This window comes from Heterocephalus glaber, unplaced genomic scaffold (assembly GCF_053883595.1).
Source record: "Heterocephalus glaber isolate CG9 unplaced genomic scaffold, H.glaber_assembly_v1.0 deba00001532, whole genome shotgun sequence".
In the NCBI taxonomy this organism is placed as follows: Eukaryota; Metazoa; Chordata; class Mammalia; order Rodentia; family Bathyergidae; genus Heterocephalus; species Heterocephalus glaber.
In genome coordinates, this window is record NW_028258330.1 from 13,194,571 (window position 1) to 13,220,511 (window position 25,941).

Genomic DNA, 25,941 nt, shown 5'->3' on the forward strand with positions numbered 1-25,941 from the left:
GACTCAGTTATCTGGATCACAACATGGCAGAGAAATGGAAAAGGAACCAGCCATGTGCAGATGGGGTGGCTTTGCTTTATAGCAAGAGGGGTGGCTTCACTTTCTAATAACTTGCTCTACAGGAACTACCTCTTTGATTCCAGCATGAGTTGCTTCCAAAGTGGGGCCTCCAGTGATCTACATACCTTAAACTACCCTCTACCTCTTAACAGTTCCACTACCTACATCTCCACCACAATGAGGACCAAACGTCTAGCACAGAAACCCTTTAGGACACGCTCAAACCACATCCAAACTAAAGCATAAAGGAATACATAATCTCATGTTCCCTTTACTGAAACCAGAAGATTAATGAAATAAAATATGGACATGACCAGAAAATTCAAGCAATAAAGAAGAGAATAAAAGAAAATGTGAAATTCCCATCTTTCCACTTCAGGTTTTTTGTCTCCAAGGGTACAAGTGTTGTTAATAACACCTTACGATTCCCTCTGGGGAAACTTGTGTATAAGAAGGCTACATTCTGGGGCAGGGAAGCTGAGGAGGAGGAGCAAAGGGGATTTAAAAAGAAAACAAGCTGTAATATGTACATGCAACCACGCCCCAAGATGATTGTAAACAGTACTAATTGCAAACATGTACAAAAAGAAAGAAAAAGAAATGCTACATTCTCTGTCTTGGTTCAAACTCGTGAACTTATTTTTTCAGGGCAATCTTTCTGTCACCAAAATTCACAAACATTTCTCTCCAGTAAATGGACCTGATCTCTTTAACTGGAGTCACAAAACATCTCAAAAGGTTAAGCATGTAGATTTCAAATCCTATATTAAAATTCACCATTGCAGTGTTAAATTTGCATTTTATTTCACTTAAGAAGTAATTAATGATCCTGATAATGTTACTAATTATATAAAATGATTTATTCTCTTATGCCTTATGGATACAACAAATTCTTATTCAGCAAACACTCATCACACTCCTCATGACCTCTGTGGAAAGAGGATCTCTTTCACTATACTGTTTTTGGGCTTAGTCACATGACTTTTGCTAGCCAATGGAGTATGACTCAAAGTGATAATGTGCCAACCCTAAGCCCACATTTTAAGAATTAACACAAGTGTCCCTCTGTCCTTCTTGTCCTCCAGCAATGCATCACTAGGAGCTCAAGTAGCTGCCAATCCAAGGAGGATGAGGGAGCTGTGGACCAGACATGGATCCAGTCTGCAGCTTATAGCTCAGACTTGCGATGTCCAGCTCAAATCAATTGAATCATAGCAACACAATGAAATCATTAGCGACAAGCCTGGAAGGACAGCGAAAAAAAGGCTACAGACACCAGATTGAGGTATTCACTGCATTTTAGTAGACTGGGAGCTACAAATCCATTAGCATAAAACCAAGTATGCACATTATGTTCTGCCAACATTCTGGCAGCAGCCTATAGACCATGGGTCAGAGATGTCAAATGGAATCTATTTCTATATCTCTCACAGAAGAGGAAAACCATAATTTTGAATTAGTGCTAATGTCTGGAAATTGCACATGGAGATGTGGAGTGAGTAGGGATATGTGGAGAAATCAGGGTTGAACATTTAAAGCATGGTGACTTCAAGCTTATAAGAAGTGATGAAGCCAAACCTCTGGGAATATAGTGGTCACCTCATTGAGGAATCTCCCTTCTGAATAATCACAGTAGTAAATATTCTGCAATTGCCTTCTATTGTCTTCAGTTTGGTCTCTCTGGGTGAGAGTCTTCAGATGAAACCTTAAGTTCATTACCACGTTTCCTTAAAAGGATCTAAATGGCTTTCTTAAAAAATGACTGCTTGGGCCATTATTGAATAATTGACTTATCTTGTTCAACCCTGAAAGAAAACCTACCAAACATGCTATTGAATCCTGTTATGAGTTGTTTTCAATCCAACTAGGAGCCTTTTGCACTTATTTTAGGATTTTCAAAGTGGGGCTAACCAACATGTAATTCTTCTTTATGAAAAAGCTAGCTTATCAGTGGGAAACCTCATGGCTATCACTGCTAGGAGCAAACCAAAGAATCACAGTCTGACAAGGATAAGTTAATGATGAGAAGTCTAAGGCTGTGACTTCCATTTTTGCACGCACATTACAACCACCTGGGTTTTTTTCAAAATCCCCATACTAGGGCTTCACTCTAAACCAAGGAATGATTGTATTTAAAGAGCTGTCTGTGTTGTTTTACTGTGCAGCCTGGGATGAGACTGGGCATATAAATTTTGTGCAATTATTAAAAAAATCAAATAATGCGGAAAATTTTCCTGTACAAAATCCATCATATATATCATCCCCTATCACAGCCTAGTTGTTATAGTCAGCCCCCTAAAAAAAAGACAGAAAGAAAATAAGAAGAATCTACTTTACATATTATATATATTAAATCAGAAACAAAGTCAAATTTTGCCAGGATTATATTTCATCTACCTACATTTTTTCTTTATTATTATTTTAATTGTGTTCAGATACACATGACATAAAATTTACCATCTCAATTATTTTTAAGTGCAAAATTCAGTGGCACTACTATGTATATTCTTATTGTTATACTATCATCACACAATCCATCTACAGAACTCTTTTATCATGCAAAACTGAATCACCATACTAACTAATCACTCCTGGAAACCACCAGTCTACTTCTGTCTCTATGATTTTTGACAATTCTAGGTACTTCACATAAATAGGATGACATAGAAATACTTGTGACTGGTTTATTTTATATATCAAAATTTCTTGATTATCCTTGAGATTAATCTATAAATAAAATTTCTTTTTAAGGCTAAATAATAGTCCACTGAATATTTGCACCAATTTTGTTTGTCCATTTGTCTGTGTACAGACACTTCTACTCCTTGTCTATTTTGAGTAATGCTGCTATAAACATGATGATCAAATATCTCTTCAAAACCCTGCTTTATATTATTTTTGATATATAACCAGAAGTAGATTACTGGATCTTAGGGTAGTTCTATTTAAAATTTTTGAAAAACCATTTGTCTTAGGCACTTTCTTCATCACTGGGACACAATAACCAACATGCATGACTTAGAAGAGGTTTATTTTGCCTTACAGTTTCAGAAGCTTCAGTCTATAGTTGGTAAGTTCAAACTCAGAAATGGCAGAGTAGAAGGGCCTGCCATGAGGAAAGCTGCTCACCTTATGGCAGCCAGGAAGCAGAGAGCAAAGGAAGAAGTTGAGAAGGGAGATACACCCTTTCAGGTCACATCTCCAGGGACCCACCTCTAATTAGACTCCACATACTAATAGCAGACTCAGTTGCTAAACTCACTAGTGGATAACTGATAAGCATAGTGCCCCCATGATCCAATCACCTTCAAAAAGTCCTATATTTGAGCACTTGAGAATTTGGGGAGACATTCCAGACCTAAACCATAACACCATTATACTGCTTTTCATAGTAGCTCCATTATAGTATTTTATGAGGTATGATCACAAAATATGGTAAACATTTAAAAAAGTATTACAGTAAAAGACACACTGCCATCAATTACCTGGAAAATACTTCTATTTTTTTCCTGGCCCAGAGGAAAGGGCTTTTGGGCTGCCTTCTTTCCCGCTGCTCCCAGCACAGAGGAAGGGGCTTCTGGGCCACCATCTGTCCTGCCGCTCCCGGCCCAGAGGTAGGGGCTTCTGAGCCACCGTCCCACTGCTCCTGGTCCAGAGGAAGAGGCTTCTGAGCTTCAATACCTCCTGCTGCTCTGAGCCCAGAGGAAAGGCCTTTTGGGCTGCTTTCTGTCCTGCTGTTCCTGGTGCAGAGGAAGGGGCTTCTGGGCCACCAACACTACTGCTGCTCATGGACCCTGTCCCACCTCTCCCAGCTCATAGGAGCTGAGCCGCATGGGTGCCAACAGCACCTCCCCTGCCCCCCCCCCCAGTAGAAATGAGATAAGTCTCAAAACCAGACTTCCAGATCACCTACAGCAACCCCAAAGGGAAATGAGATGGAACACTCTGATACTCAACCACCTGGACCCACGGAACTGGCAACAAAAGAGGATCTGGAAAAAATGAAATCAGAAATAATTTCTCAGATAACAGGAAAAACTGTGCTCCTAGTGCAAGACAGGATTAATAAATCTAGAGAGGAGCTGAAGAATATGATGGAATGCCAAAATAGGAAACAAATGGAATCCATAAAACAAATGCAAATGGATTTCCAAGAGATGAAAAACTCCATTAAAAGTCTACACAGCAGAATGAGCCAATGTGAGGACAGAATTTCAGATATAGAAGATAAGATTGCAATTAATGAACAGGAAAAGAAAAATTGCTTCAAAATTATAAGGGAACATGAGAAATCAATCCAGTAGCTGTTAGATGATGCAAAGAAGAATAACATATGAAGAAAGAATAACAATGAAGAAACAAGAGAGAGTGCACATGACATAAAAAAAAAACTCTTCACAGAAGTAATGGCAGAAAACTTCTCAAGCAGGGGAAAAGAACTTGACATACAGATAAGTGAGGCATATAGGACTCCAAATAGCCTTGATCAAAAAAATCTACACATAGGCATATAATTGTTAAGATTCCAGAAACTCAACAGAAGAAAAAAGTTCTACAACCAGTCAGAGAAAAGAAACAAATCACATAGAAAGGAAAGCCCATCAGAATCACAGTAGACTTCTCAACACAAACCATCAAGGCAAGAAGAGTTTGGAGTGATATATGCCAAGCCCTAAAAGAAAACAGTTTCCAACCCAGATTGATGTAACCTGCAAAACTATCTTTCAAAATTGATGGAGAAATAAGATACTTTCATGACAAAGAGCACCTTAGGAACTTCGTGAATACCAAAACAGCACTCCAAAAAATTTTACACAACATCCTAGGAACAAACATTGAGGATCACAACCCCAGGAAGCAAAGCAGAATGAACCCATCTGGCATGAGAAGAAATTAAATGTAAAGGAGGAGAACCCAACAAGAAGAAAAACTCATGGCAATGACAAGTCAATACGTTTCAGTTATAACCATCAACTTTAATGGTCTCAATTCACCAATCAAAAGAAACAGACTGGCAAAATGGGTCAAGAAGCAAAATCCAACAATATGCTGCATACAAGCAACACACTTAATTCAAAAGGAAACTCATAGACTGAAAGTTAAAGGGTGGAAAACAATACTCCATGTGACAGGAACCTGAAAAAAAGCAGGAGTAGTTATCCTCTTTGCAGATCAAATAGATTAGTAGATTTCAAACCAACACTGATTAAGAGAGACAAAGGACATTCCATCCTTGTAAAGGGAACAATCCAAAAGGAAGAGATGACAATCATAAATATCTATGCACCAAACACTAGTGTGCCCAACTATATAAAACAAATACTAACAGACATGAAAAGTCATATATCCACTAATACAATTGTAGTGGGGGACCTCAACACCCCACTGTCACAAATAGATAGATCAACTAGTTAAAAAATAAGTAATGAATTGAACTCTTGAACAAATGAACTTAACAGATATTTACAGAGTGTTCCACCCCACAAAATCAGAATACACATTCTTCTCAGCTGCACATGGGTCATTCTCAAAAATAGACCACATACTCACACATAGAACAAGTTTAAGTAAGTGCAAAGGAATTGAAGTTATCCCCTGTATATTATCAGACCATAGTGTGATGAAATTGGAGATCCATAGCAAAAGAAACTCAAAAAATTTCATAAACATGTGGAAATTGAACAACACACTTCTGAATAACCAATGGGTCACAGAGGAAATTAAAGAAGAAATCAGACAGTTCCTTCAATTAAATGACAAGGACAATACAACGTATTTGAATCTGTGGGACACAATGAAAGCAGTCTTACGAGGGAAATTCATAGCAGTGAATACACATATTAGGAAAACAGAATGAGCCCAATTAAACAACCTCATGCTGCACCTCATGCTTCTAGAAAAAGAAGAGCAGGACAACCCCAGAGCTCATACAAGGGAAGAAATTATAAAAATCAGAGGAGAAATCAATGCAATGGAGACTAAGAGAATGATACAAAAAATCAATGAAGCCAAGAGTTGGTTCTTTGAAAGAATCAACAAAATTGACAAACCCTTAGCCAACCTTATCATAAAAGGGAAAGAATAGACCCAAATCCAGGCAATTATGAATGAAAAGGGTGAAATTACAACAGACCCAGCAGAAATCCAGAGGATCATCAATACCCACTTCCAGAACCTATATGCCAATAAGATGGACAACACAGAAGAAATGGACAGATTTCTAGATACATATGAATTACCAAAGTTGAACAAAGAAGACCTAAAAATTCTAAGCAACCCAATATCAACCAATGAAATTGAAAACATAATTAAAAACTTATCAACTAAGAAAAGCCTGGGCCCTCATGGCTTCACTGCTGCATTCTACAAGACATTTGGAGAGGAACTACTGCCACTACTGTTTAAACTCTTCCATGAAATTGAAAGGGAAGCAATACTCCCAAATTCATTCCTGGAAGCAAGCATCACCTTGATCCCCAAAGCAGAGAAAGACCCAACTGAAACGGAGAACCATAGGCCAAGCTCACTAATGAACATAGATGCAAAAATCCTTAATAAGATACTGGGAAATAGAAGGCAGAAGATCATCAAGAAGATCATACACCCTGATCAAGTGGGATTCATCCCAGGGATTCAGGGATGGTTTAACATACCCAAATCAATCAATGTAATACACTGTATCAATAGCGCCAAGGAACAAAAACCATATGATTATCTCCATAGATGCAGAAAAAGCATTTGACAAAATCCAACATGCATTTATGATAAAAACCCTACAAAAAATTGGAATAGATGGTCTCTACCTCAAACTGATAGAAGCCATCTATGAAAAACCAACAGCCAATATCATACTAAATGGTCAAAAACTGAAATCCTTCACACTAAGATCAGGAACAAGACAAGGATGTCCATTATCACCACTCTTGTTCAATATAGTTCTGGAAACATTAGCCACAGCAATTAGACAAGATAAAGAAATAAAAGGAATAAAGATAGGTAATGAAGAAGTCAAATTGTCATTATTTGCAGATGACATGATACTCTATATAGAAGACTACAAGAACTCCACCAAAAGTCTTCTAGACTTAATAACCAAATTCAGTCAAGTAGCTGGTTACAAGGTCAACACACAAAAATCAAAAGCTTTTGTCTACACCAATGACAGACTCACTGAGAGAGAAATAGGGCAAATAATTCCTTTCACAATAGCATCCAAAAAACTGAAATACCTAGGAATCATCCTAACGAAAGAAATCAAAGACCTCTTCTCTGAAAACTATGGCACTCTGAAAAGAGAGATTGAAGACGATATCAGAAAATGGACAGACATCCCTTGCTCCTGGGTAGGAAGGATTAATATAGTGAAAATGCCCATACTTCCAAAACTGCTACATAGATTCAATGCAATTCCAATTGAGATCCCAGTAGCATACTTCAAGGACCTTGAGAAAACAATCCAAAAATTCATTTGGAACAAGACAAGACCCAGAATAGCAAAAGAAATTCTAGATAACAGAGACATGGCAGGGGGTATCACAATCCCCAACTTGCAACTATACTACAAAGCTACTGTAATAAAAACAGCATGGTATTGGCAAAGAAACAGACCTGAGGACCAGTGGAACAGATTAGAAGATGTAGAAACAATGCCAGACACACTCAGCCATCTCATCTTCAACAAAGGAGCCAAACATCCTCACTGGAGAAAAGATAGCCTCTTTAATAAATGGTGCTGGAACAATTGGGTTCAACTTGCCAAAGATTAAAACTAGACCTGTATCTCTCACCAAGCTCTAAACTAAAATCAAAATGGATTAAAGATCTAAATATTAAAATAGAAACTCTGAACCAGTTGGAACAGAGGTTAGGTAGAACCCTTGAAGACATCGGTGTAGGAAAAGAGTTTATGAGCAAAACCTCAGTTGCCCCTGGACTAGCACAAACAATCAACAAGTGAGATCTCTTCTTATGAAAAAGCCTCTGCACAGCAAGAGAAACCACCAGCAGTGTGAAGAGACAACTCACAATGTGGGAAAAAATCTTCACCTGCTTTTCCTCAGACAAAGGTCTACCATCTCGAATCTATAAAGAACTTCAAAAGATCAGACCTCCCAAATTTAAAGACCCAATCCAAAAGTGGGCATCTGAAATGAACAGACATTTCTCAGAAAAAGAAGTAGAAATAGCAAATAAATACACCAAAAAATGTTCAATATCACTGGTCATTCGAGAGATGCAAATGAAATCAATGCTGAGATACCACCTCACTCCAGAAAGAATGGCTGCTATCATGAAATCAACCAATATAAATGCTGGCAGGGCTTTGGGGAAAAAGGAACACTTCTCCACTTCTTGTGGGAGTGTAGACTGGTGCAAGCACTGTGGAAATCAGTATGGAGATACCTCCAAAACTAGCAGTGGAAGTCCTATTTGATCCTGCTATTCCACTGCTGGGGATCTTACCCCCAAAATTACAAGTATCATATCACAGTGATATATGTGCACCCATGTTCATAGCAGCACAGTTTGTGATAGCTAAAACTTGGAAACAGCCCAAATGCCCATCAACTGGAGACTGGAGAAAGAAAATGTGGGTTTTTTTAATAAAACGGAGTACTACTCAGCCATAAAAAATGAGAAATTAGAGACATTTATAGCTAAGTGGATCCACATTGAGGTGATACCCTTAAGTGAAATAAATAGGACACACATGTATAAATACTGAATAGTTTCTCTGGTATGAGAAACTGAAAGTGTAAATAAGGACTAAAATGTATAATAGGTAATGTGAAATAGGAAGAAAAGGGGCAAAGCGGAAAGAAGTGGGAGGGGTAGGGGAAAGGAAAGAAAGGAATTGAGTTAATATGAGAAAATGGAAAAATAGGAACAAAATCTTTGTAAATAGAGAGGAATGGAGGGGTTGAAGGGAGGGCTGGGCAAGGGTGAAAAATAAGAACCAAGAGAGATTATGTAAAGGTGCAAATTTCCAATGATGAATGTCATTATGCTGTATACTCAAAATGTACCAATGATTAGAATGAGTAATCGATAGTGTAAAATAGGAATAAAAGGTCCAAAGGGGTAGGGGTAGTGGGAGGGGCAGGAGAAAAGAAAGAAGGGAAAGGAAAAATGATGAGAAATGGAAAAAATGGAAATAAAGTCTTTGTATATAGGGAAGGGTGGAGGGGGTGAAGGGAGGGCTAGGAATGGGGAAAACAATAAGAACCAAGATGCATCCTGTAAAGGTATAAGTTCCCAATGAGAAATGTAATTGTGTTGTATACCTAATATGTACCCATAAAAGAATTTAGAAAAAAAAAGGAAAATATTTCTATTTTGAACACCCTTATCCTGTTGTTTTGGCCACTTTCTGAAGTAGTTCTGGAAATCCTCTTTAGTATCTTTTCCTAGCTACCTTGATGTCGTAAATTGATTCAAAATGTTTATGGCAATTTCTGTCAAATGAAAATATTATAGTATGACCTCATCTGTCTTATTTACGATTTGTTACCATGAAACTTCTAGATCTTTCCCAAAGTCAAAATGACCATGAAAGGTAAATAGTTTCAGTTGAATCAGGAAATCAAGGCAGGCATGACAGTGTAACTAAAATTAAAGAAGACTTCTGGAATTGCTTCAGAAAGTGGCAAGAATGGTGGGATAAGTATATTCAAAGTGAGGTGGAATATTTTGAGGGAGATCAATGACAATGTGTCTTTTATTATAATAATTGTAAAAAATATAAATATTCATCATCCTTTTTATCATACTTCATACATTCTCACCAATAGTTCACAAGTGTTCCAATTTCTCACACCCTTGTCAACACTTGTTATTCTCTGTTTTTAAATTGTAGGCAATCTAAAAGTTATGAAGTGATGCCTCATTGTAATTTTGATGTGCATTTAGCTAGTGGTTAGGGATATTAACTATCTTTTTACATGTGTATTGGCAATTTGTATATCTTTTTTGGAGAAATGCCTGTTCAAGTCCTTTGTTTATTCTTTAGTCAGGTTGTATTTTATTTTGTTATTATTGAGTTGAAGAAATTCTTTATATATTTTGGATATGAACCCCTGTCAGATACATGATTCGCAGATAGCTTCTCCATTCTATAGGTTGCCTTCTCACTATATTATCTTTGATATACAGAAATTTTTAATTTTCAGGTAGTCTAATTTATCTAATTTATTTTTACTTTTTTACTCTGCTTTTGGTGCCATAGCCAAGAAATCATTTCCAGACCATTCATTTTATTTTAGAAAAATCTGTCTTCTAAGGTACAAAAGATGATTTGCAATTCAAATCTTTGGACAGCCTGGATTAATTTTCTCATTCAGGATATTAAAAATGAATAAAATCAAAGCTGGTAAACTGTAGGGTTTTATTGAAAATTTGATTCTTTAAAAGTATTATATTTTATTTTTAAAACGTACTACATTTTATTAACTAATTGATTACTCTGCTTGAGGTTTCCAATTCATGTTTAGTTCATGGATCCTCTCTAATGGAAACAATATGAATTTTTTGAAGTTAAAGTCTAAGTATTATATGTCTTTCTTTTGCCAAATTGCCTAATTTTATAAGTACCGAAGAGTGTCTTCTCAATACACTCTTAAAATAATAAAATAATAGCCCAGGAATGGCTACTGATGTTAGTTACATTGTTTGTTCACTTTATGGATGAACAAATTGAATTCTTAAAGGAAAAGTAATTTAAGTGATCAATACCGAGTATAAAAAGATGCCTTGCCTGTTTACCGAACAAAAAATGCATGAGTTTAGCAGTATGGACAGTGTGGATGTGTCATACTTTAATTTTGAACACTTTAATTATGTAATTTAATCATCACAATTTAATTGCAAGGGGAACATTGGGATGAATGTTGATTCCCCAAGAACATTTATTTCATGAGTTTGCTCCTTGGTCCTATAATTCTCATGAAACTGTCACCTGGTGTCTCAGGGGCTCCCATATCTCATGCATCCTCAGGTATTAGCACAGTACAGTGGGGGATGCTGAGAGATACTCTGGGTAAATTGCCATCTTGGGTGACTATATATATGTTTTGTATTAAATTCTTTTATTGGTACATTGTAGGTATACAACACAATTACATTTCTCATTGGGAATTGTACTTTTATATAATGCATCTTGGTTCTTATTTTTTCCCCATTCCTAGCCCTCCCTTCATGCCCTCCACCCTTCCCTATTTACAAAGACTTTATTTCCATTTCTCATCATTTTTTCCTTTCCCTTCTTTCCTTTCCCCTGTGCCTCCCACTACCCCTACCCCTTTGGACCTTTTATTCCTATTTTACATTATCGATTATTCATTCTAATAATTGGTACATTTTAGGTATACAATATAATGACATTCATCATTGGAAATTTGCACCTTTACATAGTCTCTCTTGGTTCTTATTTTTCACCCTTGCCCAGCCCTCCCTTCAACCCCTCCAGCCCTCCCTATTTATAAAAATTTTGTTCCTATTTTTCCATTTTCTCATATCAATCCCATTCCCTTCTATCCTTTCCCCTACCCCTCCCACTTCCTTCCCCTTTGCCCCTTTTCTTCCTATTTCACATGACCTATTATACATTTAGTCCTTATTTATACTTTCAGTTTCTCACACCAGAGAAACTATTCAGTAAAAGAATCATACCACAGTGATATATGTGCACCCATGTTCATAGCAGCGCAGTTCGTAATAGCTAAAACTTGGAAACAACCCAAATGCCCATCAACTGGAGACTGGATAAAGAAAATGTGGTTTTTTAATAAAATGGGGTGACTATATTTTTAATCTCACTCTGCTTGTTAAAATTTGCAGCATCTTAGACTTTTAAGAGCTTTGTAAGTCATTGGCTTCATGTGCTTTGATGCAGAAATGAAGGCCTAAGGGGGCAATGAATTAACACAACTAAACTGCCAATAATTGGAATGATCCAGATTCTAATGGGATGCCCAGATTCCAGACATGGGAATCCCCCTCTCCAGCCCTAGTTCCCCTTTAGCTGATATCACTGCCACCAGGATGGAATGGTTGAAACTTTTGCCAAATTTCCCTACTCTCAACTCTCTTGAATAAAATCAGCTTTCTTCTGTACAGATTAGCATAGTTTGCTACTCCAAGTATTGCTATTTCTCTATTCACAAAAAATTATATTAACAATTTTCTAAAATGTTCAGATTCATCCAAATTCCCAAATAACAACATTCACTGGAAAATTATTGAACATCTGTGAGAGTCATTTGGGGTTAAATTAAATTTTTGATGTGTTGTGAAATTGGGTCAGTGCATTAGAATTATTTTTTAATTGTTATGAAAGCACTAACAAAATGTTGTTCTTTAGTGCAAACTGTCAATGCTCCCAGTCTTGAGGAAGCTTTGAAGGAATGCATTTCAAAATTCCTCATGTAATAACAAATATGTACAGAAGTCAGAAAAGACAAGCCTCCTTTATTAAAGTTTGCTGTAAACTCCAGCTTTATCTTACTATTATGGTCTTAAATGGGTCCTATTTATACTGAAAAAATGAAACACTGATGAATACTTTGAGTAGGAAATAGAAAATTTATAAGAAGAAAAGTGTCTTTCTTGAAATTTGTGAAGCCAGTGAAGTTATTGTACTTAGTCAACTGTTTTCTAGATTACTTAGCAGAGCAAAACTAAGACAAAGAGATGGGAGTGGTAAGAACTCAGATTTCCACTGGATAATATAAAGGACTTCTTAACAACATGCTGTCTTGTGAGCTAACAAACTCTGTGTCATGCAAAATACTTAAGTGGAAGTTGCATGGCTGTCTTTCAGGGATATTGTAGAAAAGATATCTTACTTGGAGGAGACATGTACCAAATGACTCTCAAGGTCCTTTTGAATGTAAAACTGCTGTCATCATATGTTAAATAGAGCTAAAACTATTCCTGATTGACTCACATTGTTACACAGGATGTCTTAGAAATGATTCCTTAGCTAAGTGAATTTAGAATTTCCCAGAAATAAACCCAAGTTTCTGGAGAACTCTGAGACAAATTGGCAAAGACCACACAAGAATACTTCATCAGGGGCACATTCAGGACCCATTAACCCTGAAGATTAGCACAATTGAGTGTGGTTTGACTTAGGTATCCCAGAGCTTCTGCAAGATCAGTTTAAATGTTTGCCTTGGAACCCTTCAGTTAAATCGTCCAATGATCACATATCTTCACTCTTCTCCCCCATACATATTCCTCTTTCTTTCTCTGTCCCCCTTAGTTCTATTTCTAAAATGTGTGACCTTAGGCAATCCCTCACATTTAGGATTTAATCTTCTCTCCCCTCTGAATCAAAATTTACCTTAGCTCTTCCTCAGCCCTCTGGGCCCTCTACATATGCTGTGGAGTGAATCAATGGCAAGATTGAAAGACAAATAGAAAAGACTGTATTTCTTTCATGATGTCAGCATGATAGTCAAGTTTTCTTAGAATTGAAAATCTATTTCATAAAATAATACTTCTGAAGTTATAAATCATATAACAAAAGCACTTAAAGGCAATAACTTAAGGTATATTTGGTTATGTATCCCACATCCCACAGTTAGGTCACTCCTTCTACATGTGTGTAAAAACTTGGAAACTATGTAACAAAGAGAATTTTTAAATCTGTTATTTTGTGTTCATTAAACAATATTCGACCGTTTTTTCCTGTGAAGGGGCTATTGTACTTTTCAATACATACTATGACTGAAACATGGGTAATTTTTTACTGAACTTAGTTCATTGTTTTCTAAAAATTTAAGGAGTTCATTTAAATGTTACATGGAGGTTAAAATTTTTAATTTTTTCAAATTTGGGGAGAAGTAAGACCTTACAAAATTAAAAATACAAGAATCTAAAAGCTATCTTAAGGCAAAGGGGATGAAATATAAGAACTGGGACTTGATTTTAAGATGTAACCACAACTGATTAAACTGAATCAATTAACCATAATCTTTTGCAACCAAAAATCTATGTACATGTGACAGAGCATATGGATTTTACTTCATAAAACTCACATGCAAGGCATATGGGGTAGCCACTTATCTGACCACCCCCCTCAAAAAAGCTAACCTATTTATTTCAACTGAACCAATGTTTTGAAATACAAGAACCAAGTAATACCAAAAAATCCAGTTTCTCTATTTGAGCTATCACTAGACCACTTTGAAATGTTCTGCTTGCAATGAACAGTGTTTGCAGACACCAAAATAAGGGAGTGTAGGTCTCCTTTTCTTTTTTGGTACTGGGGATTGAACTGGGGTCCTTGCACTTGTGCAGCAGGCAGTGAAACCACTGAGCTAAATCCCCGGTCTCCTTTACAAGATTCACCTGCTTGAACATAGTTTTTGTTCCAGGAACCACTCTGAAAATGCACCATCTACTTCTGGAAAACTGCTGATTTTCTTTGTCACTTGGAGTCATGGGAAGAAAAAAACATAGATGGTTTAAATATCCATTTGCTCAAACCTTTTCCTCTTCCAAACCATTTAGCCAAACTGCTAAAGAAAACTGAAATAGATGATTTCATTTTTGGGGCCCTTGGTCTGATCAATACTTGGGAGAGAAAATAACACAACTAGGACTCCTTGGTTTTCTGAATAAATAAGACTCTCAGCTGAACACAGAAACTGTGTTTGCATTACATGTAGAGGCTGCCAACCTCATTTTTGAAAAAAATGTTACTTATATTATCTCACTCTCAAAATGGAGCATTAAGCTGAACATCTGACAAGCTCACCTGAAAAAAGAATTCTTCATTGGTTGTGGACGGGATCTGCCAATCCTTCCCCCATGGCTCTTCCACTGTGCAGAGCTCCTTGTGCCGGAGAAGAGCATCACTTTCCTTGGACAGGAAGGCCCTTTCTCGCACAGCTGGAAAATACACAGGAAGCGTCCTGGAGCTGACCTTCTCCGTGTGGCCAGCAACGGTCTCTCCAGCAGCACTGCTAGAATTTGGCATTGCTAGAGTTCTACCCTTGTTCAAATCACAATTTTTTTCCATCTCTTCTTTGTAAATATAGAAAACAACTGAGATAAAAATACTCGTGGCTGCTATTAAGTAAACAGCATATAGGGTAATCACAACAGCCGAAGCAAGCATGAGATCCACAATAAAAATGATTAGCGTTGCCAACATGTCTGCATTTCTCCTCATTCACAGAATGTATTTTAAAATTTCTGCAGGCAGCCACTATGCAATTGTGCCTTTAAAAAGTGTGGGCAGAAAAGGGAACATTGCTAAATATGCTAAAGTGTGCTGTAATTCCTCCAAGTATCTCCAGAGAGGGCTGGCATAGTGAAACTTTTGGTTTCCCAACTAGTATCAAACACTGGCTAAAGGTAAAGTATGGGTTATTGCTTCACCATAAATCCTCCTCCAATAGGCAGAAGTCCAAGGACTCATTGTATCCACTAATTGTGTAACTGATTCACTTGGATTATAATTTCCAAGGAGTAAAAGCATACTAATGTACATTTATAGATGGAAGGCTACTATGGAATCTAATGTTTCTTGGAAAATTAAATTGTACTAATCTGGTGTGAAGCAAAAATATGCACATTTTTAAACATACAAAGATTCAGAATGTTTACTTCCTTTGGATATGTTTTTTTCTTTTCTTTAAATTACAAGAAAATAGAATCCAGTGAAATATTTTCCTTACCGAAGGAGGAATACTTGGCATGTGAGAAATTGTGAATTTGACCAACAGACTAATGAAATAAAATCCCAGAACACTAGTTCAGCAGTAGATATAAAAGGCAATAAATTCGAATTAGAAAAGAAGGTTAGAAAACTATTAGAAATAGCCTGTGGGAAAACAGACACTTTTCTATATTAGACACTTTTTCTATATTATTTTCTATATTAAAAAGCATAATAATCTAAAAATAAAATTACCATGATATTTCTTAGTTAAGGTAAATGAAAAGTAAGAAGAGATTCTAAGAAGAATATAAAGTTGAATAATAAGTAGGGGTCCTCAAATGAAGCAAACCTAAATGAAGCATGATTCTGAAAAGTTGATAGAAAACAGGAAATGAGAATTCATGTTTAATATTCAGAGATGAAGAGTATGAGGTTGTACTTCTAACATGTTCAACTATGCTGCTTGATTTTACAATGAATATTTCTAAACTCTAATTGTTCTAAATGTGTTTACTAGTTTTATAATTGTAGAGGACTAAAACAACATAATTTAATTTATCATAGTAATAGAACAAAATATGTAAGTTATAAACTTAACAGTTTAAAAGTAATGTCAGAACTGACGATAGTTTGGAGGTGCAGTGAGAGAGATAGAGAAAGTGAAGGAATATTAATTTCCACACTTCATATAGCTGGAATTCAAGGGACACTAACATTAGTGTAAGAAATAAGTACTAGGTGCAGATTTAAAATAATAAAGAGGACTAGAGAGAAGCTAGAAAAACAAATCTAACAAAGATTTGTAAGATAGAGTGGATAATAAAAAGTGTTAAAATTTTCATCTCCATGGTAACAAACCAGCAGATTCTCTTTAAAATGGACAAATATCAAAGTAGATTGATAAGCATATTTTCTAGATCATCACTGTGCGATGTAACAGCCACTAGTCACTGCTGCTATTGGATACGTTAAATGTAGCAAGCTTGGATTAATATGTTAGAAATATGAAATATAGTTTTGATTAAAATAGAATTTAAAATATTTATAAGTTTTATGTTTGATGATGGGAAACGATAACATTTTAGATATATGGGGTTAAATTAAAAATATTTTTTCACTTATTTCTTTTTACTTTTGAAAATGTGGTTAACTAGATAAATTAAACATATTTCCTGTTATGTTTGAATTAGACAGCACTTACCTAGAATTTTCAAGTTAATCACAAGGAGAGCCAAAACCAAGAAATATTAAAAATAATTCTCCCTGGGAAGTAGGGAAGTTGTGTGGTGTGGAAAGAGTGTGTATTTTCATTTCTGAATTTTTAATAACAAGTCCATCTATTTTTCTTCAAATAAATATTTGAAGGAATACAAAAAATATAAAGTGCAATAAAGGCTATGACACACTTTTTAAAAATGCATTATGTGCTAGCACTGCAGGCAAAAATCAAAAGAACAAAGTGAGAGATAATCTACATAAAATGTAAAAATAACACACCTGTAGGAAAACAGTTAAAGGGAATGGTAGGTTATTATATAGGTATATATTATTGGCAAGTGAGGTTAAGTTTATCAATGTATTATATTCAATAGAAAACCCAATTTTAAGAATCATTGAAGAGTATTCTGCACATTGCATTAAATAATAAAGGTAAAATAGGTGGTAGGTGATAGCATTATAATAGTTAATCCAGGTGTATCTGACTTTTTGTTTAAGAAAGATTGCATGCTCCAATTTAACTGGGATAAACATGACTACAAATGCTCACTGTACCAAAAGGAGTGTGTCCTAAAATAAAAGAACCAACAAAGGACTTCAGAATTGAGCACTCAAGTATTCCCTCATCAATTCAACTCCCTCATTTTACAAAGCTGTTGAAGTTTTTTTTTCTGTTGCTACTTAGCAGAGGCGGGGAAAGAATTCATATTGCCTAATTGAAATGAAATAAAATGTAATAAAACTCAAATCCACAGAGGGAATTTAATAAAATCAAATTCATGTTCAGCATTTTTCAGACATTACTTACATAAAATGAAGTTAATATTTTATTAATTGGAAAAATATTGATTCCTGTTTTCATATTGAAGAGGAAATTTTTAAAGGTCGTTCTAGGGAGAAAATGTCTTTATCCCTTTAATAACTTGTTCCATGAAATGTATGTAAAATTTTCAGAAGATAGGTGGGAATGAAACATCAATATGAACCAGTTGTTCTTTTGAATCATTGTATTTAAATTTTCTCCACGTGATTTTACAGAAAAAGAGAGCTATATTTCACTTTCACTTTTAGGTGTCCTTAATTTCTCATTAGTTTATCACTGCTTTGGCTAAAACTTTATTTTCTACTGATATTTGCGTATGATGTCCTATGTTACCAGACTAATTTCCCCAATAATTGAAGTAACTGTTGGTACATTTTAATAATTTTTTTCTTTTAAAGAATAGATTTTGATGAGAAACAGTAGAAGGAGTCTGAGGCATCAGGGAACATGAAGAATATGAAAGTAAGAAGAGTGGGTCTCAGTGAAGGCTAAGACAAAGCACACCCACTCTGCAGATTTAGAGCTCAGCTTCTCAGTTAGTATAGGGCTTTGGTTTTTCATGTCCCTCCTTGTAGAAAACTAGGGTGATTGCAAATGTAGATTGATTTGTGACTCAGAAGTCAAAGGATCAGGGAAATTATTTTATCTACTACAAGGATGTCAGGTTCTTATCCTAGAATAGATTTATATAAAAATTGTTAGACCTAGAACTAGATTTGGTAGAGAACAATGCTTTAATGTACAAACAGGTTTGCTGTCATACATTTTCACTGATGGTGAAGTTTTTCTTCTGCGTGCAAATCAGATCTTACTTTTAACTGCCAAAAATCACATTCAATTATTCATTTTAAGCTGTCCCAAAACGTATTTTCAATTATTTAAAATGCATTTTAAACCAGTAGCAATCAAGGCTGCAGTCAAATTGAAACCACTGTAGTTAACTCTTGCATATATTAAATCATACACTTAATACCTCTTACTTTTCAGATCATCAAATCTTGTAAAACTAACTATAAATCTCTTCACTTTTACCCCAAAATGAGTTGGGCAGAAACATTCTGAATTAAGCAATCCTATAACTTGATTTATATATATCTGGACTTCTAACTCAATTGCTTCCTAATGCTCCATCAATCTTTTTTTTTTTTGCAGCACTGGAGATTGGACCTAGGGCCTTTGCACTGAGCTACCTCCCCAATCTCCCTTTTTTATTTTATATTTTGAAACAGAGTGTCACCAACTCACCAAGTTGTCCAGGCTGGGCTCTAACTTGTGGTCCTTCTGCCTCAGTCTCCAATAGTGTGCTGGGATTTCAGGTGTGTGCCACTGGCCTTTATCAATCTTTAAGAGTCCAGGTAATGTGCTTGAAAAGAACTGCAATGTAGCAAGTTACAAAGGAAACCTGGATGTTACAAAATAAGGAGCTACTTGACCTGGGCTATTCTGTGTAACTATTGACAGAGCAGTGGTTGCACTCTGGGCTCAGCAGCCCTCAGATCTCTGCTTCCTGCCCTCTCAAGTCAGCTACCATTTACCATCATCTAAAACGATTTTTCCCATTATACCATAGCTGAGAAGGGTCAAGAAGGGTTTCAATTTTAGATAACTTTAATATTTTGTAATAGATTTAGGTGAGGCTCCTGGAGCTTGTTTGCATTTCCACTCCATTAATTTAGTCAGATAAAGCCCTCCCTAGCCTAATATAATGGAGTCTGCTGAATGTATTTTTGTTTTCAATATAAGGTGATCCTCTATCCTCCTAAACAGCTTAAACCTTCCTGCACCATGAACACTTTTATTGGCCATGTGACTTGCTCTGGCCAATGAAATGTGGTCAGAAGTATCAGCTGCTAATTCTGAACTACTCTTTTTTTTTTGGTACCGGGGATTGAACTCAGGTCCTTGCACTTGCACAGCAGGCGGCAAAACCACTGAGCTAAATCCCTGGCCCCTAGCTAGTTCTGAACTAAAGTTGTAAGAATTATTGTGTACTATCACCAGGACTTTTTTCCCCATAGTCACTAAACTGGCAGGTCCTACATGGAGGTGATCATTCAGCCTTGGCTCCAGATGGAAGAGTCAAAGCCAATCTATGATTGGCACATAAATGAGCAAGAAAGAAAACTGTTGCTGTAAGCTACTAAGATTTGAGGATGGGGTGTCTTTTGTTATGGTAGCATAACTTAGCCTAAGCTGACTGATATAATCAGTGTCCCTCTTAGAAACTGTTTGAAAGAATAGTCTAAGAAAGGTCAAAAGAGCTTTGGCCAATGAGAGTGTTTTGTTTTTTCTGGGTTTTTTTCTTTTTATGTCTCAAGATGTCTTAGTTTTCTCATTGCTGTGACACAATACCTGACACCCACAACTCTAAGGAAGAAAGGTTTATTATGGGTCATAGTTTGTGGAGGTTTCAGTCTGTAGTGTGCCGGCTCCAAGGCAGGGCAGCATGGCAAAGAAGAAACACTTCATGGCATGACTGACATGAAATAGAGAGCAGCCAAGGGAAAAGGGAGGGAGCTAGACCCTTCCAGACCATGCCCCCTGTAATCCACCTCCTCTGACTAGTGCAGGAGACAGGTCATGGCAGAGCTGGGTGAAGAATGGGTGAGACCTGCCAAATAATTCTCAGGACCCCACATGTAGAACTCCTCCCAGGCTCACAGGAGATGTGGAAGGCATAAAGGAGACCAGACACTAGGAGGAGCCCGTTATTGTAACTCTTCCTGTTAGCCAATCCTGGGTCTCCCAGATGCAGGGTGTTTTTCAATTTTTGCTCTTTTTTTTTTTTCCTCTTTTCTTCTTTTGTTCAGTCCGATTTTACTCTGAAGAACCAGTTTTCCCTTTAATCCTCACTTTTGAAATAAACTTTTGGCACTGTTTTTGGTTTGTCTTGCCCAATTCTTTGTTTGAGGCAAGAAAGACCTGGAATACTTTTAGTTGGTGAGCCATTTTTAGAGGAACTATCCAACAACATGACCAAGCTTCACCTTCCAACATTGCATTTAGCTATAAATTCATCAGTAGACTAATCCACTGATGAATATCATGATCCTACTATCCAATCACCTCCCCAAAGTCCCACCTATGAGTGCATGAGTCCTTGGGGCAAAATCCAGATATAAATCATAATGCAAGAGTTGAAACTTCTGCACTCATGACCTATCATCTTTATTACCCTCAAAAAATATGGGAGACTGGGCAAGTTGCTTTCAGGAATGCTGGATGCTTATGCTTGGAAACGTGTAGTAATCTCTTTATTTCTTGACAGATTGGGAATAGGAATAGGTCTGGAATTTTAAAGTCTGCAGACCTCCAATTTTCCAATAATGCCAGCATTAAGCCAGCCACTATAGATTCCTCAGAGGTGAACTTGTATCTTGGAAGGATTGGACATGAAATTCCAAACAGAATACTAGTCAAGTGTAGAGAAGACTCTGTGGTAGCAGTTAGACTGGCAATTCTAGATAATATTTATATTAAAGGAAAATGTCATCTTTGGCAAGTTGGGAATTATTCAAATCAAAATGGAATGGAATGCAAGGTAGCCTGTAAGATCCTGGTTCCAAATTCAGCTCCACATTTTATAAAGTATTACCTACACTTTAATGTCCATTTTCATCTCTATAAATGATGATGCAATGCTGCATATAATTTTTAGACTGCCAGGGTTTAATTTTCATGTAGCTTACTAGTTACATATTCTTGAGAAGCTTTTTAACTTTTTTTTCTTTATTTCCATGTCTGCTGTTCACAAGAAAGGATAATAATAGTATCTACCTCATATGCTCATTGCAAAGATTAAACAAGTTAATTGATGTAAATTTGAGAAAAAATGCCTAAAGTAATTAATTAATGTAAGCTATCTTGCCTACCTTAGAAGATAGGCAAGATTTCAAAACTAACAGGTGCAGAGAAAGAACTTTATAAACCTTAAAAAATATAGTTTTTGTTTTCCTTTGTTTCTCACTTTATTGTTTGATACAACTTATTTTTTCTTTGATTGTGAATCTTTGAAGGGTAGCAGTAATTGACGATATGTAATGGATTACTATATTTATGCTAATATCTTTTTGCAAGACCATTAAAATCAACAATGTTTTGTTTCCACAAATCAGTCTTAAAATACATGTCCATTGTTATAAAATCTTCAAAGTTTGGTTATTATTTGTGTCAAATTTTTAATCCCAAAGTGACTTCCTTTCTACACCTGAACCTCTTTTGAAACCATGAAGACTGATTTTACAAAACGCACACTAGGATAATAAATCCTATCATAGAAGAAAAAAAATCCCTTTGCATAAACTAATTTTTTAAAGAGACTTTGTTACTTATGAACTATCCATATTGCTCCTTTCTCTTTACAACTAATGTTCCTTTTGAGAGCTATTTTGAATAATTGAAAACTTTTGTCTATCCTCTTTCCCTCTTCTGTTTTTCCATCCCTCCAACTCTTGTTCCCCCCATCCATTTGAAAAAGATCTCCTTTCTGCCTCTTAATCTATCTTCATGTATGAATTGCTGATATAAGAGAAACCATGCAATATTTAAGTGTGTGCCTGCCTTATTTCACTTTAATTGAAAGAAAAGAAATGATGAAAATAGAGCTTTTGCAAATGCAAAGTGGACCTCAATGTGGAGGCAGCAGGGAGGGCTGGAAAGGGTAAGGGATGAAAAACAAAAAAAATAGAGAAAAAAATTAAGATGTATTATGTGCATGTACCAATTCCCCACACTAATTGTAACATTGTACTGCAAACATTTAGTAATAAAACATTTTTGAAAGGTTTATTGAAAATTGTCTTTTCAATTTTAGGATGTTTAAGAATTATTTCAATTCTTTTCCCAAACTATAACAATGGAATATTTTTACCAAAAGTTGTAAAAATCTGATAAACTTTCCACTATCTTCTATTTTTAAAGACTTCTGTCCCTGAAGGAATTTATCTTTATTGCAGGGAAGTAAGATGTCTTTTCTAATCAGATGAGAAATATCAGATCTATTGAATCTTTGCAACCTGCATATGAAGGTGACATGTTGGCCATAGCTTTGGCCATGAACACAAAAATAGAGACCTTCAACTTAATTCAGTGAGACAGCGATGTGATGGAAGTCAGACAAGGGAGACATATGACACTGCCATCTTTTGGAGAATGTAGAAGTTAGGGACATATTTTGGTCTTGCATTCTTTCTGGGAAACATTTTCCCCCATGTATCTTTTTCCTGTCTTACACACAGGGCCTTACACACAGCAATGGCACCACCTAATGGCCCACTCTTTCTGTTGATTTGCTGTTGTGAAGATTTCGGTGATTACTCTCACAGATCCAGAGGATGCAGCTCAGTTTCATGTTATGAACCTATTCTTATGTCTTACTGAGCACCTTTGTTGTACAGCACTTTTATGGCTAGTTCACTAGCTGTCCACTGTTAAACATACATTTTAGGATAAACCATTTCTTAGCTCCTAATCTCTTCTTCAAAATAACAAGTTATGTAAGCACCACAAATAACTAACTTGTATGAGTTTTCCTGTTATAGTGAGAATAAATGAGTCATCTTAGGAAATACATAAAGTTAACAGCTTAATAACACTTGAAAATTGGATAACCTACTTTGTTTTTATTTCCTTCATAAGAAGTATTGTTTCTGCTTTCCTATAGCTATCATAAATGTAGAGTTATGATTCATATTAGCTTCTTGATTGAATGAAACTAGACTGTCCTTGGTACCTAGATATAGTAGAATATCACAAGAACTTTACAAACAAGTTGAAGATTCCACTTGGCTAAACATGGCAATTCTGTTTTAGTCATGTGTATATTGAACTGTGAAGTTGATTAACCAAATGAAATGCAAGTCAAGATTGTTTTGATGCAATGATCTTCACATCAAGACTAAAAAATAAAGTGAGTTTTAACAATCTCACCCACAGCTTCCTGATGTTTAGCTACATAAAAGCAATGACTCACACCCAGTAGAAATTGATAACTTTTTGAAAAACAAAAGAAGGGAGGAAGGAATGAGTACAAGGAACATCAAGTCATAGCACATAAACGTGAGGCTTAAAGCAGACCTAGAGACAATATTCTGATTGTGTAGTGTCCTGAGAGTGTGCTCTTTGGGAAAAACCCATAAGGAAGGTGTGAAGCAGGCTGCAAAAATGTCGTCTTGGGAAAGGCGTCACCTCAGCCTGATCCCACTTAGGAGCTTGGGTGCTTATCCTGCATTCCTTATCAGTCAGCCACTGGCTTTAATTTTTTCCCTGTATGCATAGGACAAAGACATACTTACCTGGCAAGACTGAGATAATAGCTTATACACTGAGATAATACTCTGGGGCAAGGAGCAGCTGGAGCCCATTAGCTTCTAATTATCACAGCAATTAGGGGATGAGCAACAAAGGGCATCTAAATGGGGCTCTGAAACCACACTTCCATGCTGTGCCATTTGCCAGTAGCTTTTGCCCTCATAGTTAAGGTGAGCCCCTGGCAAATGTTGAGTACCCTGTTCTGGTTCTGTGATGCTCACCACCCTTATCTGTCTTCATCCCATGCATGTCTCCCTCAGTCTTTTCCTGTGGCCTCTGCCTTTAGTGCCTTCACAGGGCCCATCAGCAACAGCCTAGGTTTGTTCTGCTACAGCCTTGCCTGAAGTTTGCCTTTTGTTCCCAGTCTTTCTTTCTCTTTCTTTTCTCCTTTCATTCACCTGCTTTTTGTTCTTATGCTGTCTTGCTTATCTAGCAAAAATCCAGTTTATTATAGATCAGATTTCAAAAATAATATTAAAACTGGCTTTAGAATGCTTTGAAAACTTATTTCTAACTTGGCCTGACTAGATTAATAATACCTTAAATTCATGTGATAAGAGGTTTTCTCACCCCTAACAATGGGTACAGAGTAGGTTCCTCTATTGTTTCCTTTGTAAACCAGCCTTGAATCAAGTCTAAGCCAAGAGGCAAGGCAACATAGAAAAATGGTCCTTAAGTCCAGAATAATTTATCTCAGCATTGGCTATTCATTTTTAAAATAGATATTAGATAATTGCATTAATCAGTGTCCCAGCAGAAACCAAATGAAACACAAAAGCTTGTATAATTCCAAAAAGTATTGTTAACATAAGGGTCACCTACAAAAGAATAGGTGTAGAGGAATCATAATAAAAAGGGTGGGTTGGTTATAGCTTGAATGATGGAGTGAGTGGTTACCATAACACAAGAAGAGAGAGTGCTAAGAGTTGACTGCCATGTAAGGCATGGTGACTTTCAGTAGAGACAACCTTTATCTCTTCCTTTCCTCCAATTCATTGTAACTCCTACTTGGCTCAAAGTAACCAAACTCAGCAGATGTAGAAGTTCCACTAAACCAGCCAGCATAGGTCCATCTTGTGGGGAGGAGAGTAGGCTGGGAAAGGAGAGTGGATTTTCATCATCAGGGACAAATGAGAGATTCCAGACATACTCACTGAGTTGTCACAGTCTTAAAATTTAGTTATGTGGATACAAATGTTTCCTAATCCACAGGGGGCTGTAAACACATAAGATAGTGGTTATTTGGTTGTTAATACCATTCATATTAGGCCATTTCTGATTCAAGAAGCAATTGTTCAATAGGAAGGATATTCTGTGGATCTAAAAAGAATTAGCATCTCCCTTCAGTATTTGAGAGAATTGGCACCAACATCTTTAAAATTTCCTTCAATAATGAGCCACATCTTAAAAATTCATTGTCAGATATTTGTTTTCTGCTTTCAAAAATGAGCAAATTAATATAGATAACGTCTTTGTCATTCTCCAGAGTTTTATTAATTATATTTATTAGTTTTCTCTTTATAATATTCTATTTTGCAATTATAATTTAATGCTTAAATACCATCACTATTCACTACCCATCATCTTATCTTATTTAACTTTTCTCTTCTGAGTTCTTTTTTTAAAAATTTCTCAGCTCGAAAATGAATGAACTTGATCCTCAAGAAATTCATTTTTCAAAAAGAATTCATAGGCATAAGACTTGCATAATTGAAGCTAAAATGTTTGGTTTGTCTTTCACTTGAAAGACAACTTAAATGTTATAAAATTCTTGAGTCAAGCATTTCTCAACAGTTTATAAATTTTACTCAAATTTATTGCTATTGATTATTTCTGGAAGAAAATAGGAACTAATGTACAC

The 25,941-nt window shown here is 36.1% G+C and overlaps 2 long non-coding RNA genes across 4 annotated transcripts in view; one reads left to right on the forward strand and one right to left on the reverse strand.

Annotated features, from left to right (window-relative positions):
• LOC106009013 (uncharacterized) overlaps nt 1-3,709 on the forward strand; it is a 249,399-nt gene extending 245,690 nt beyond the window's left edge. For both annotated transcript variants that reach the window (XR_015442081.1, XR_015442080.1), the window contains one exon: nt 1,146-3,709. This is a non-coding gene — a long non-coding RNA (uncharacterized LOC106009013). The remainder of the gene's footprint in view (nt 1-1,145) is intronic.
• LOC147824651 (uncharacterized) overlaps nt 1-19,138 on the reverse strand; it is a 35,021-nt gene extending 15,883 nt beyond the window's left edge. Inside the window, exons 1-2 of one of the 2 annotated variants that reach the window (XR_015442075.1) lie at nt 19,017-19,138; nt 14,822-14,955 (exon numbers count right to left, since the gene is read on the reverse strand). This is a non-coding gene — a long non-coding RNA (uncharacterized LOC147824651). Of the gene's footprint in view, nt 1-14,821; nt 15,847-19,016 lie in introns of those variants that run through there. The other variant, XR_015442074.1, reaches the window with a different exon arrangement.
• Nucleotides 19,139-25,941: the final 6,803 nt, after the last annotated feature.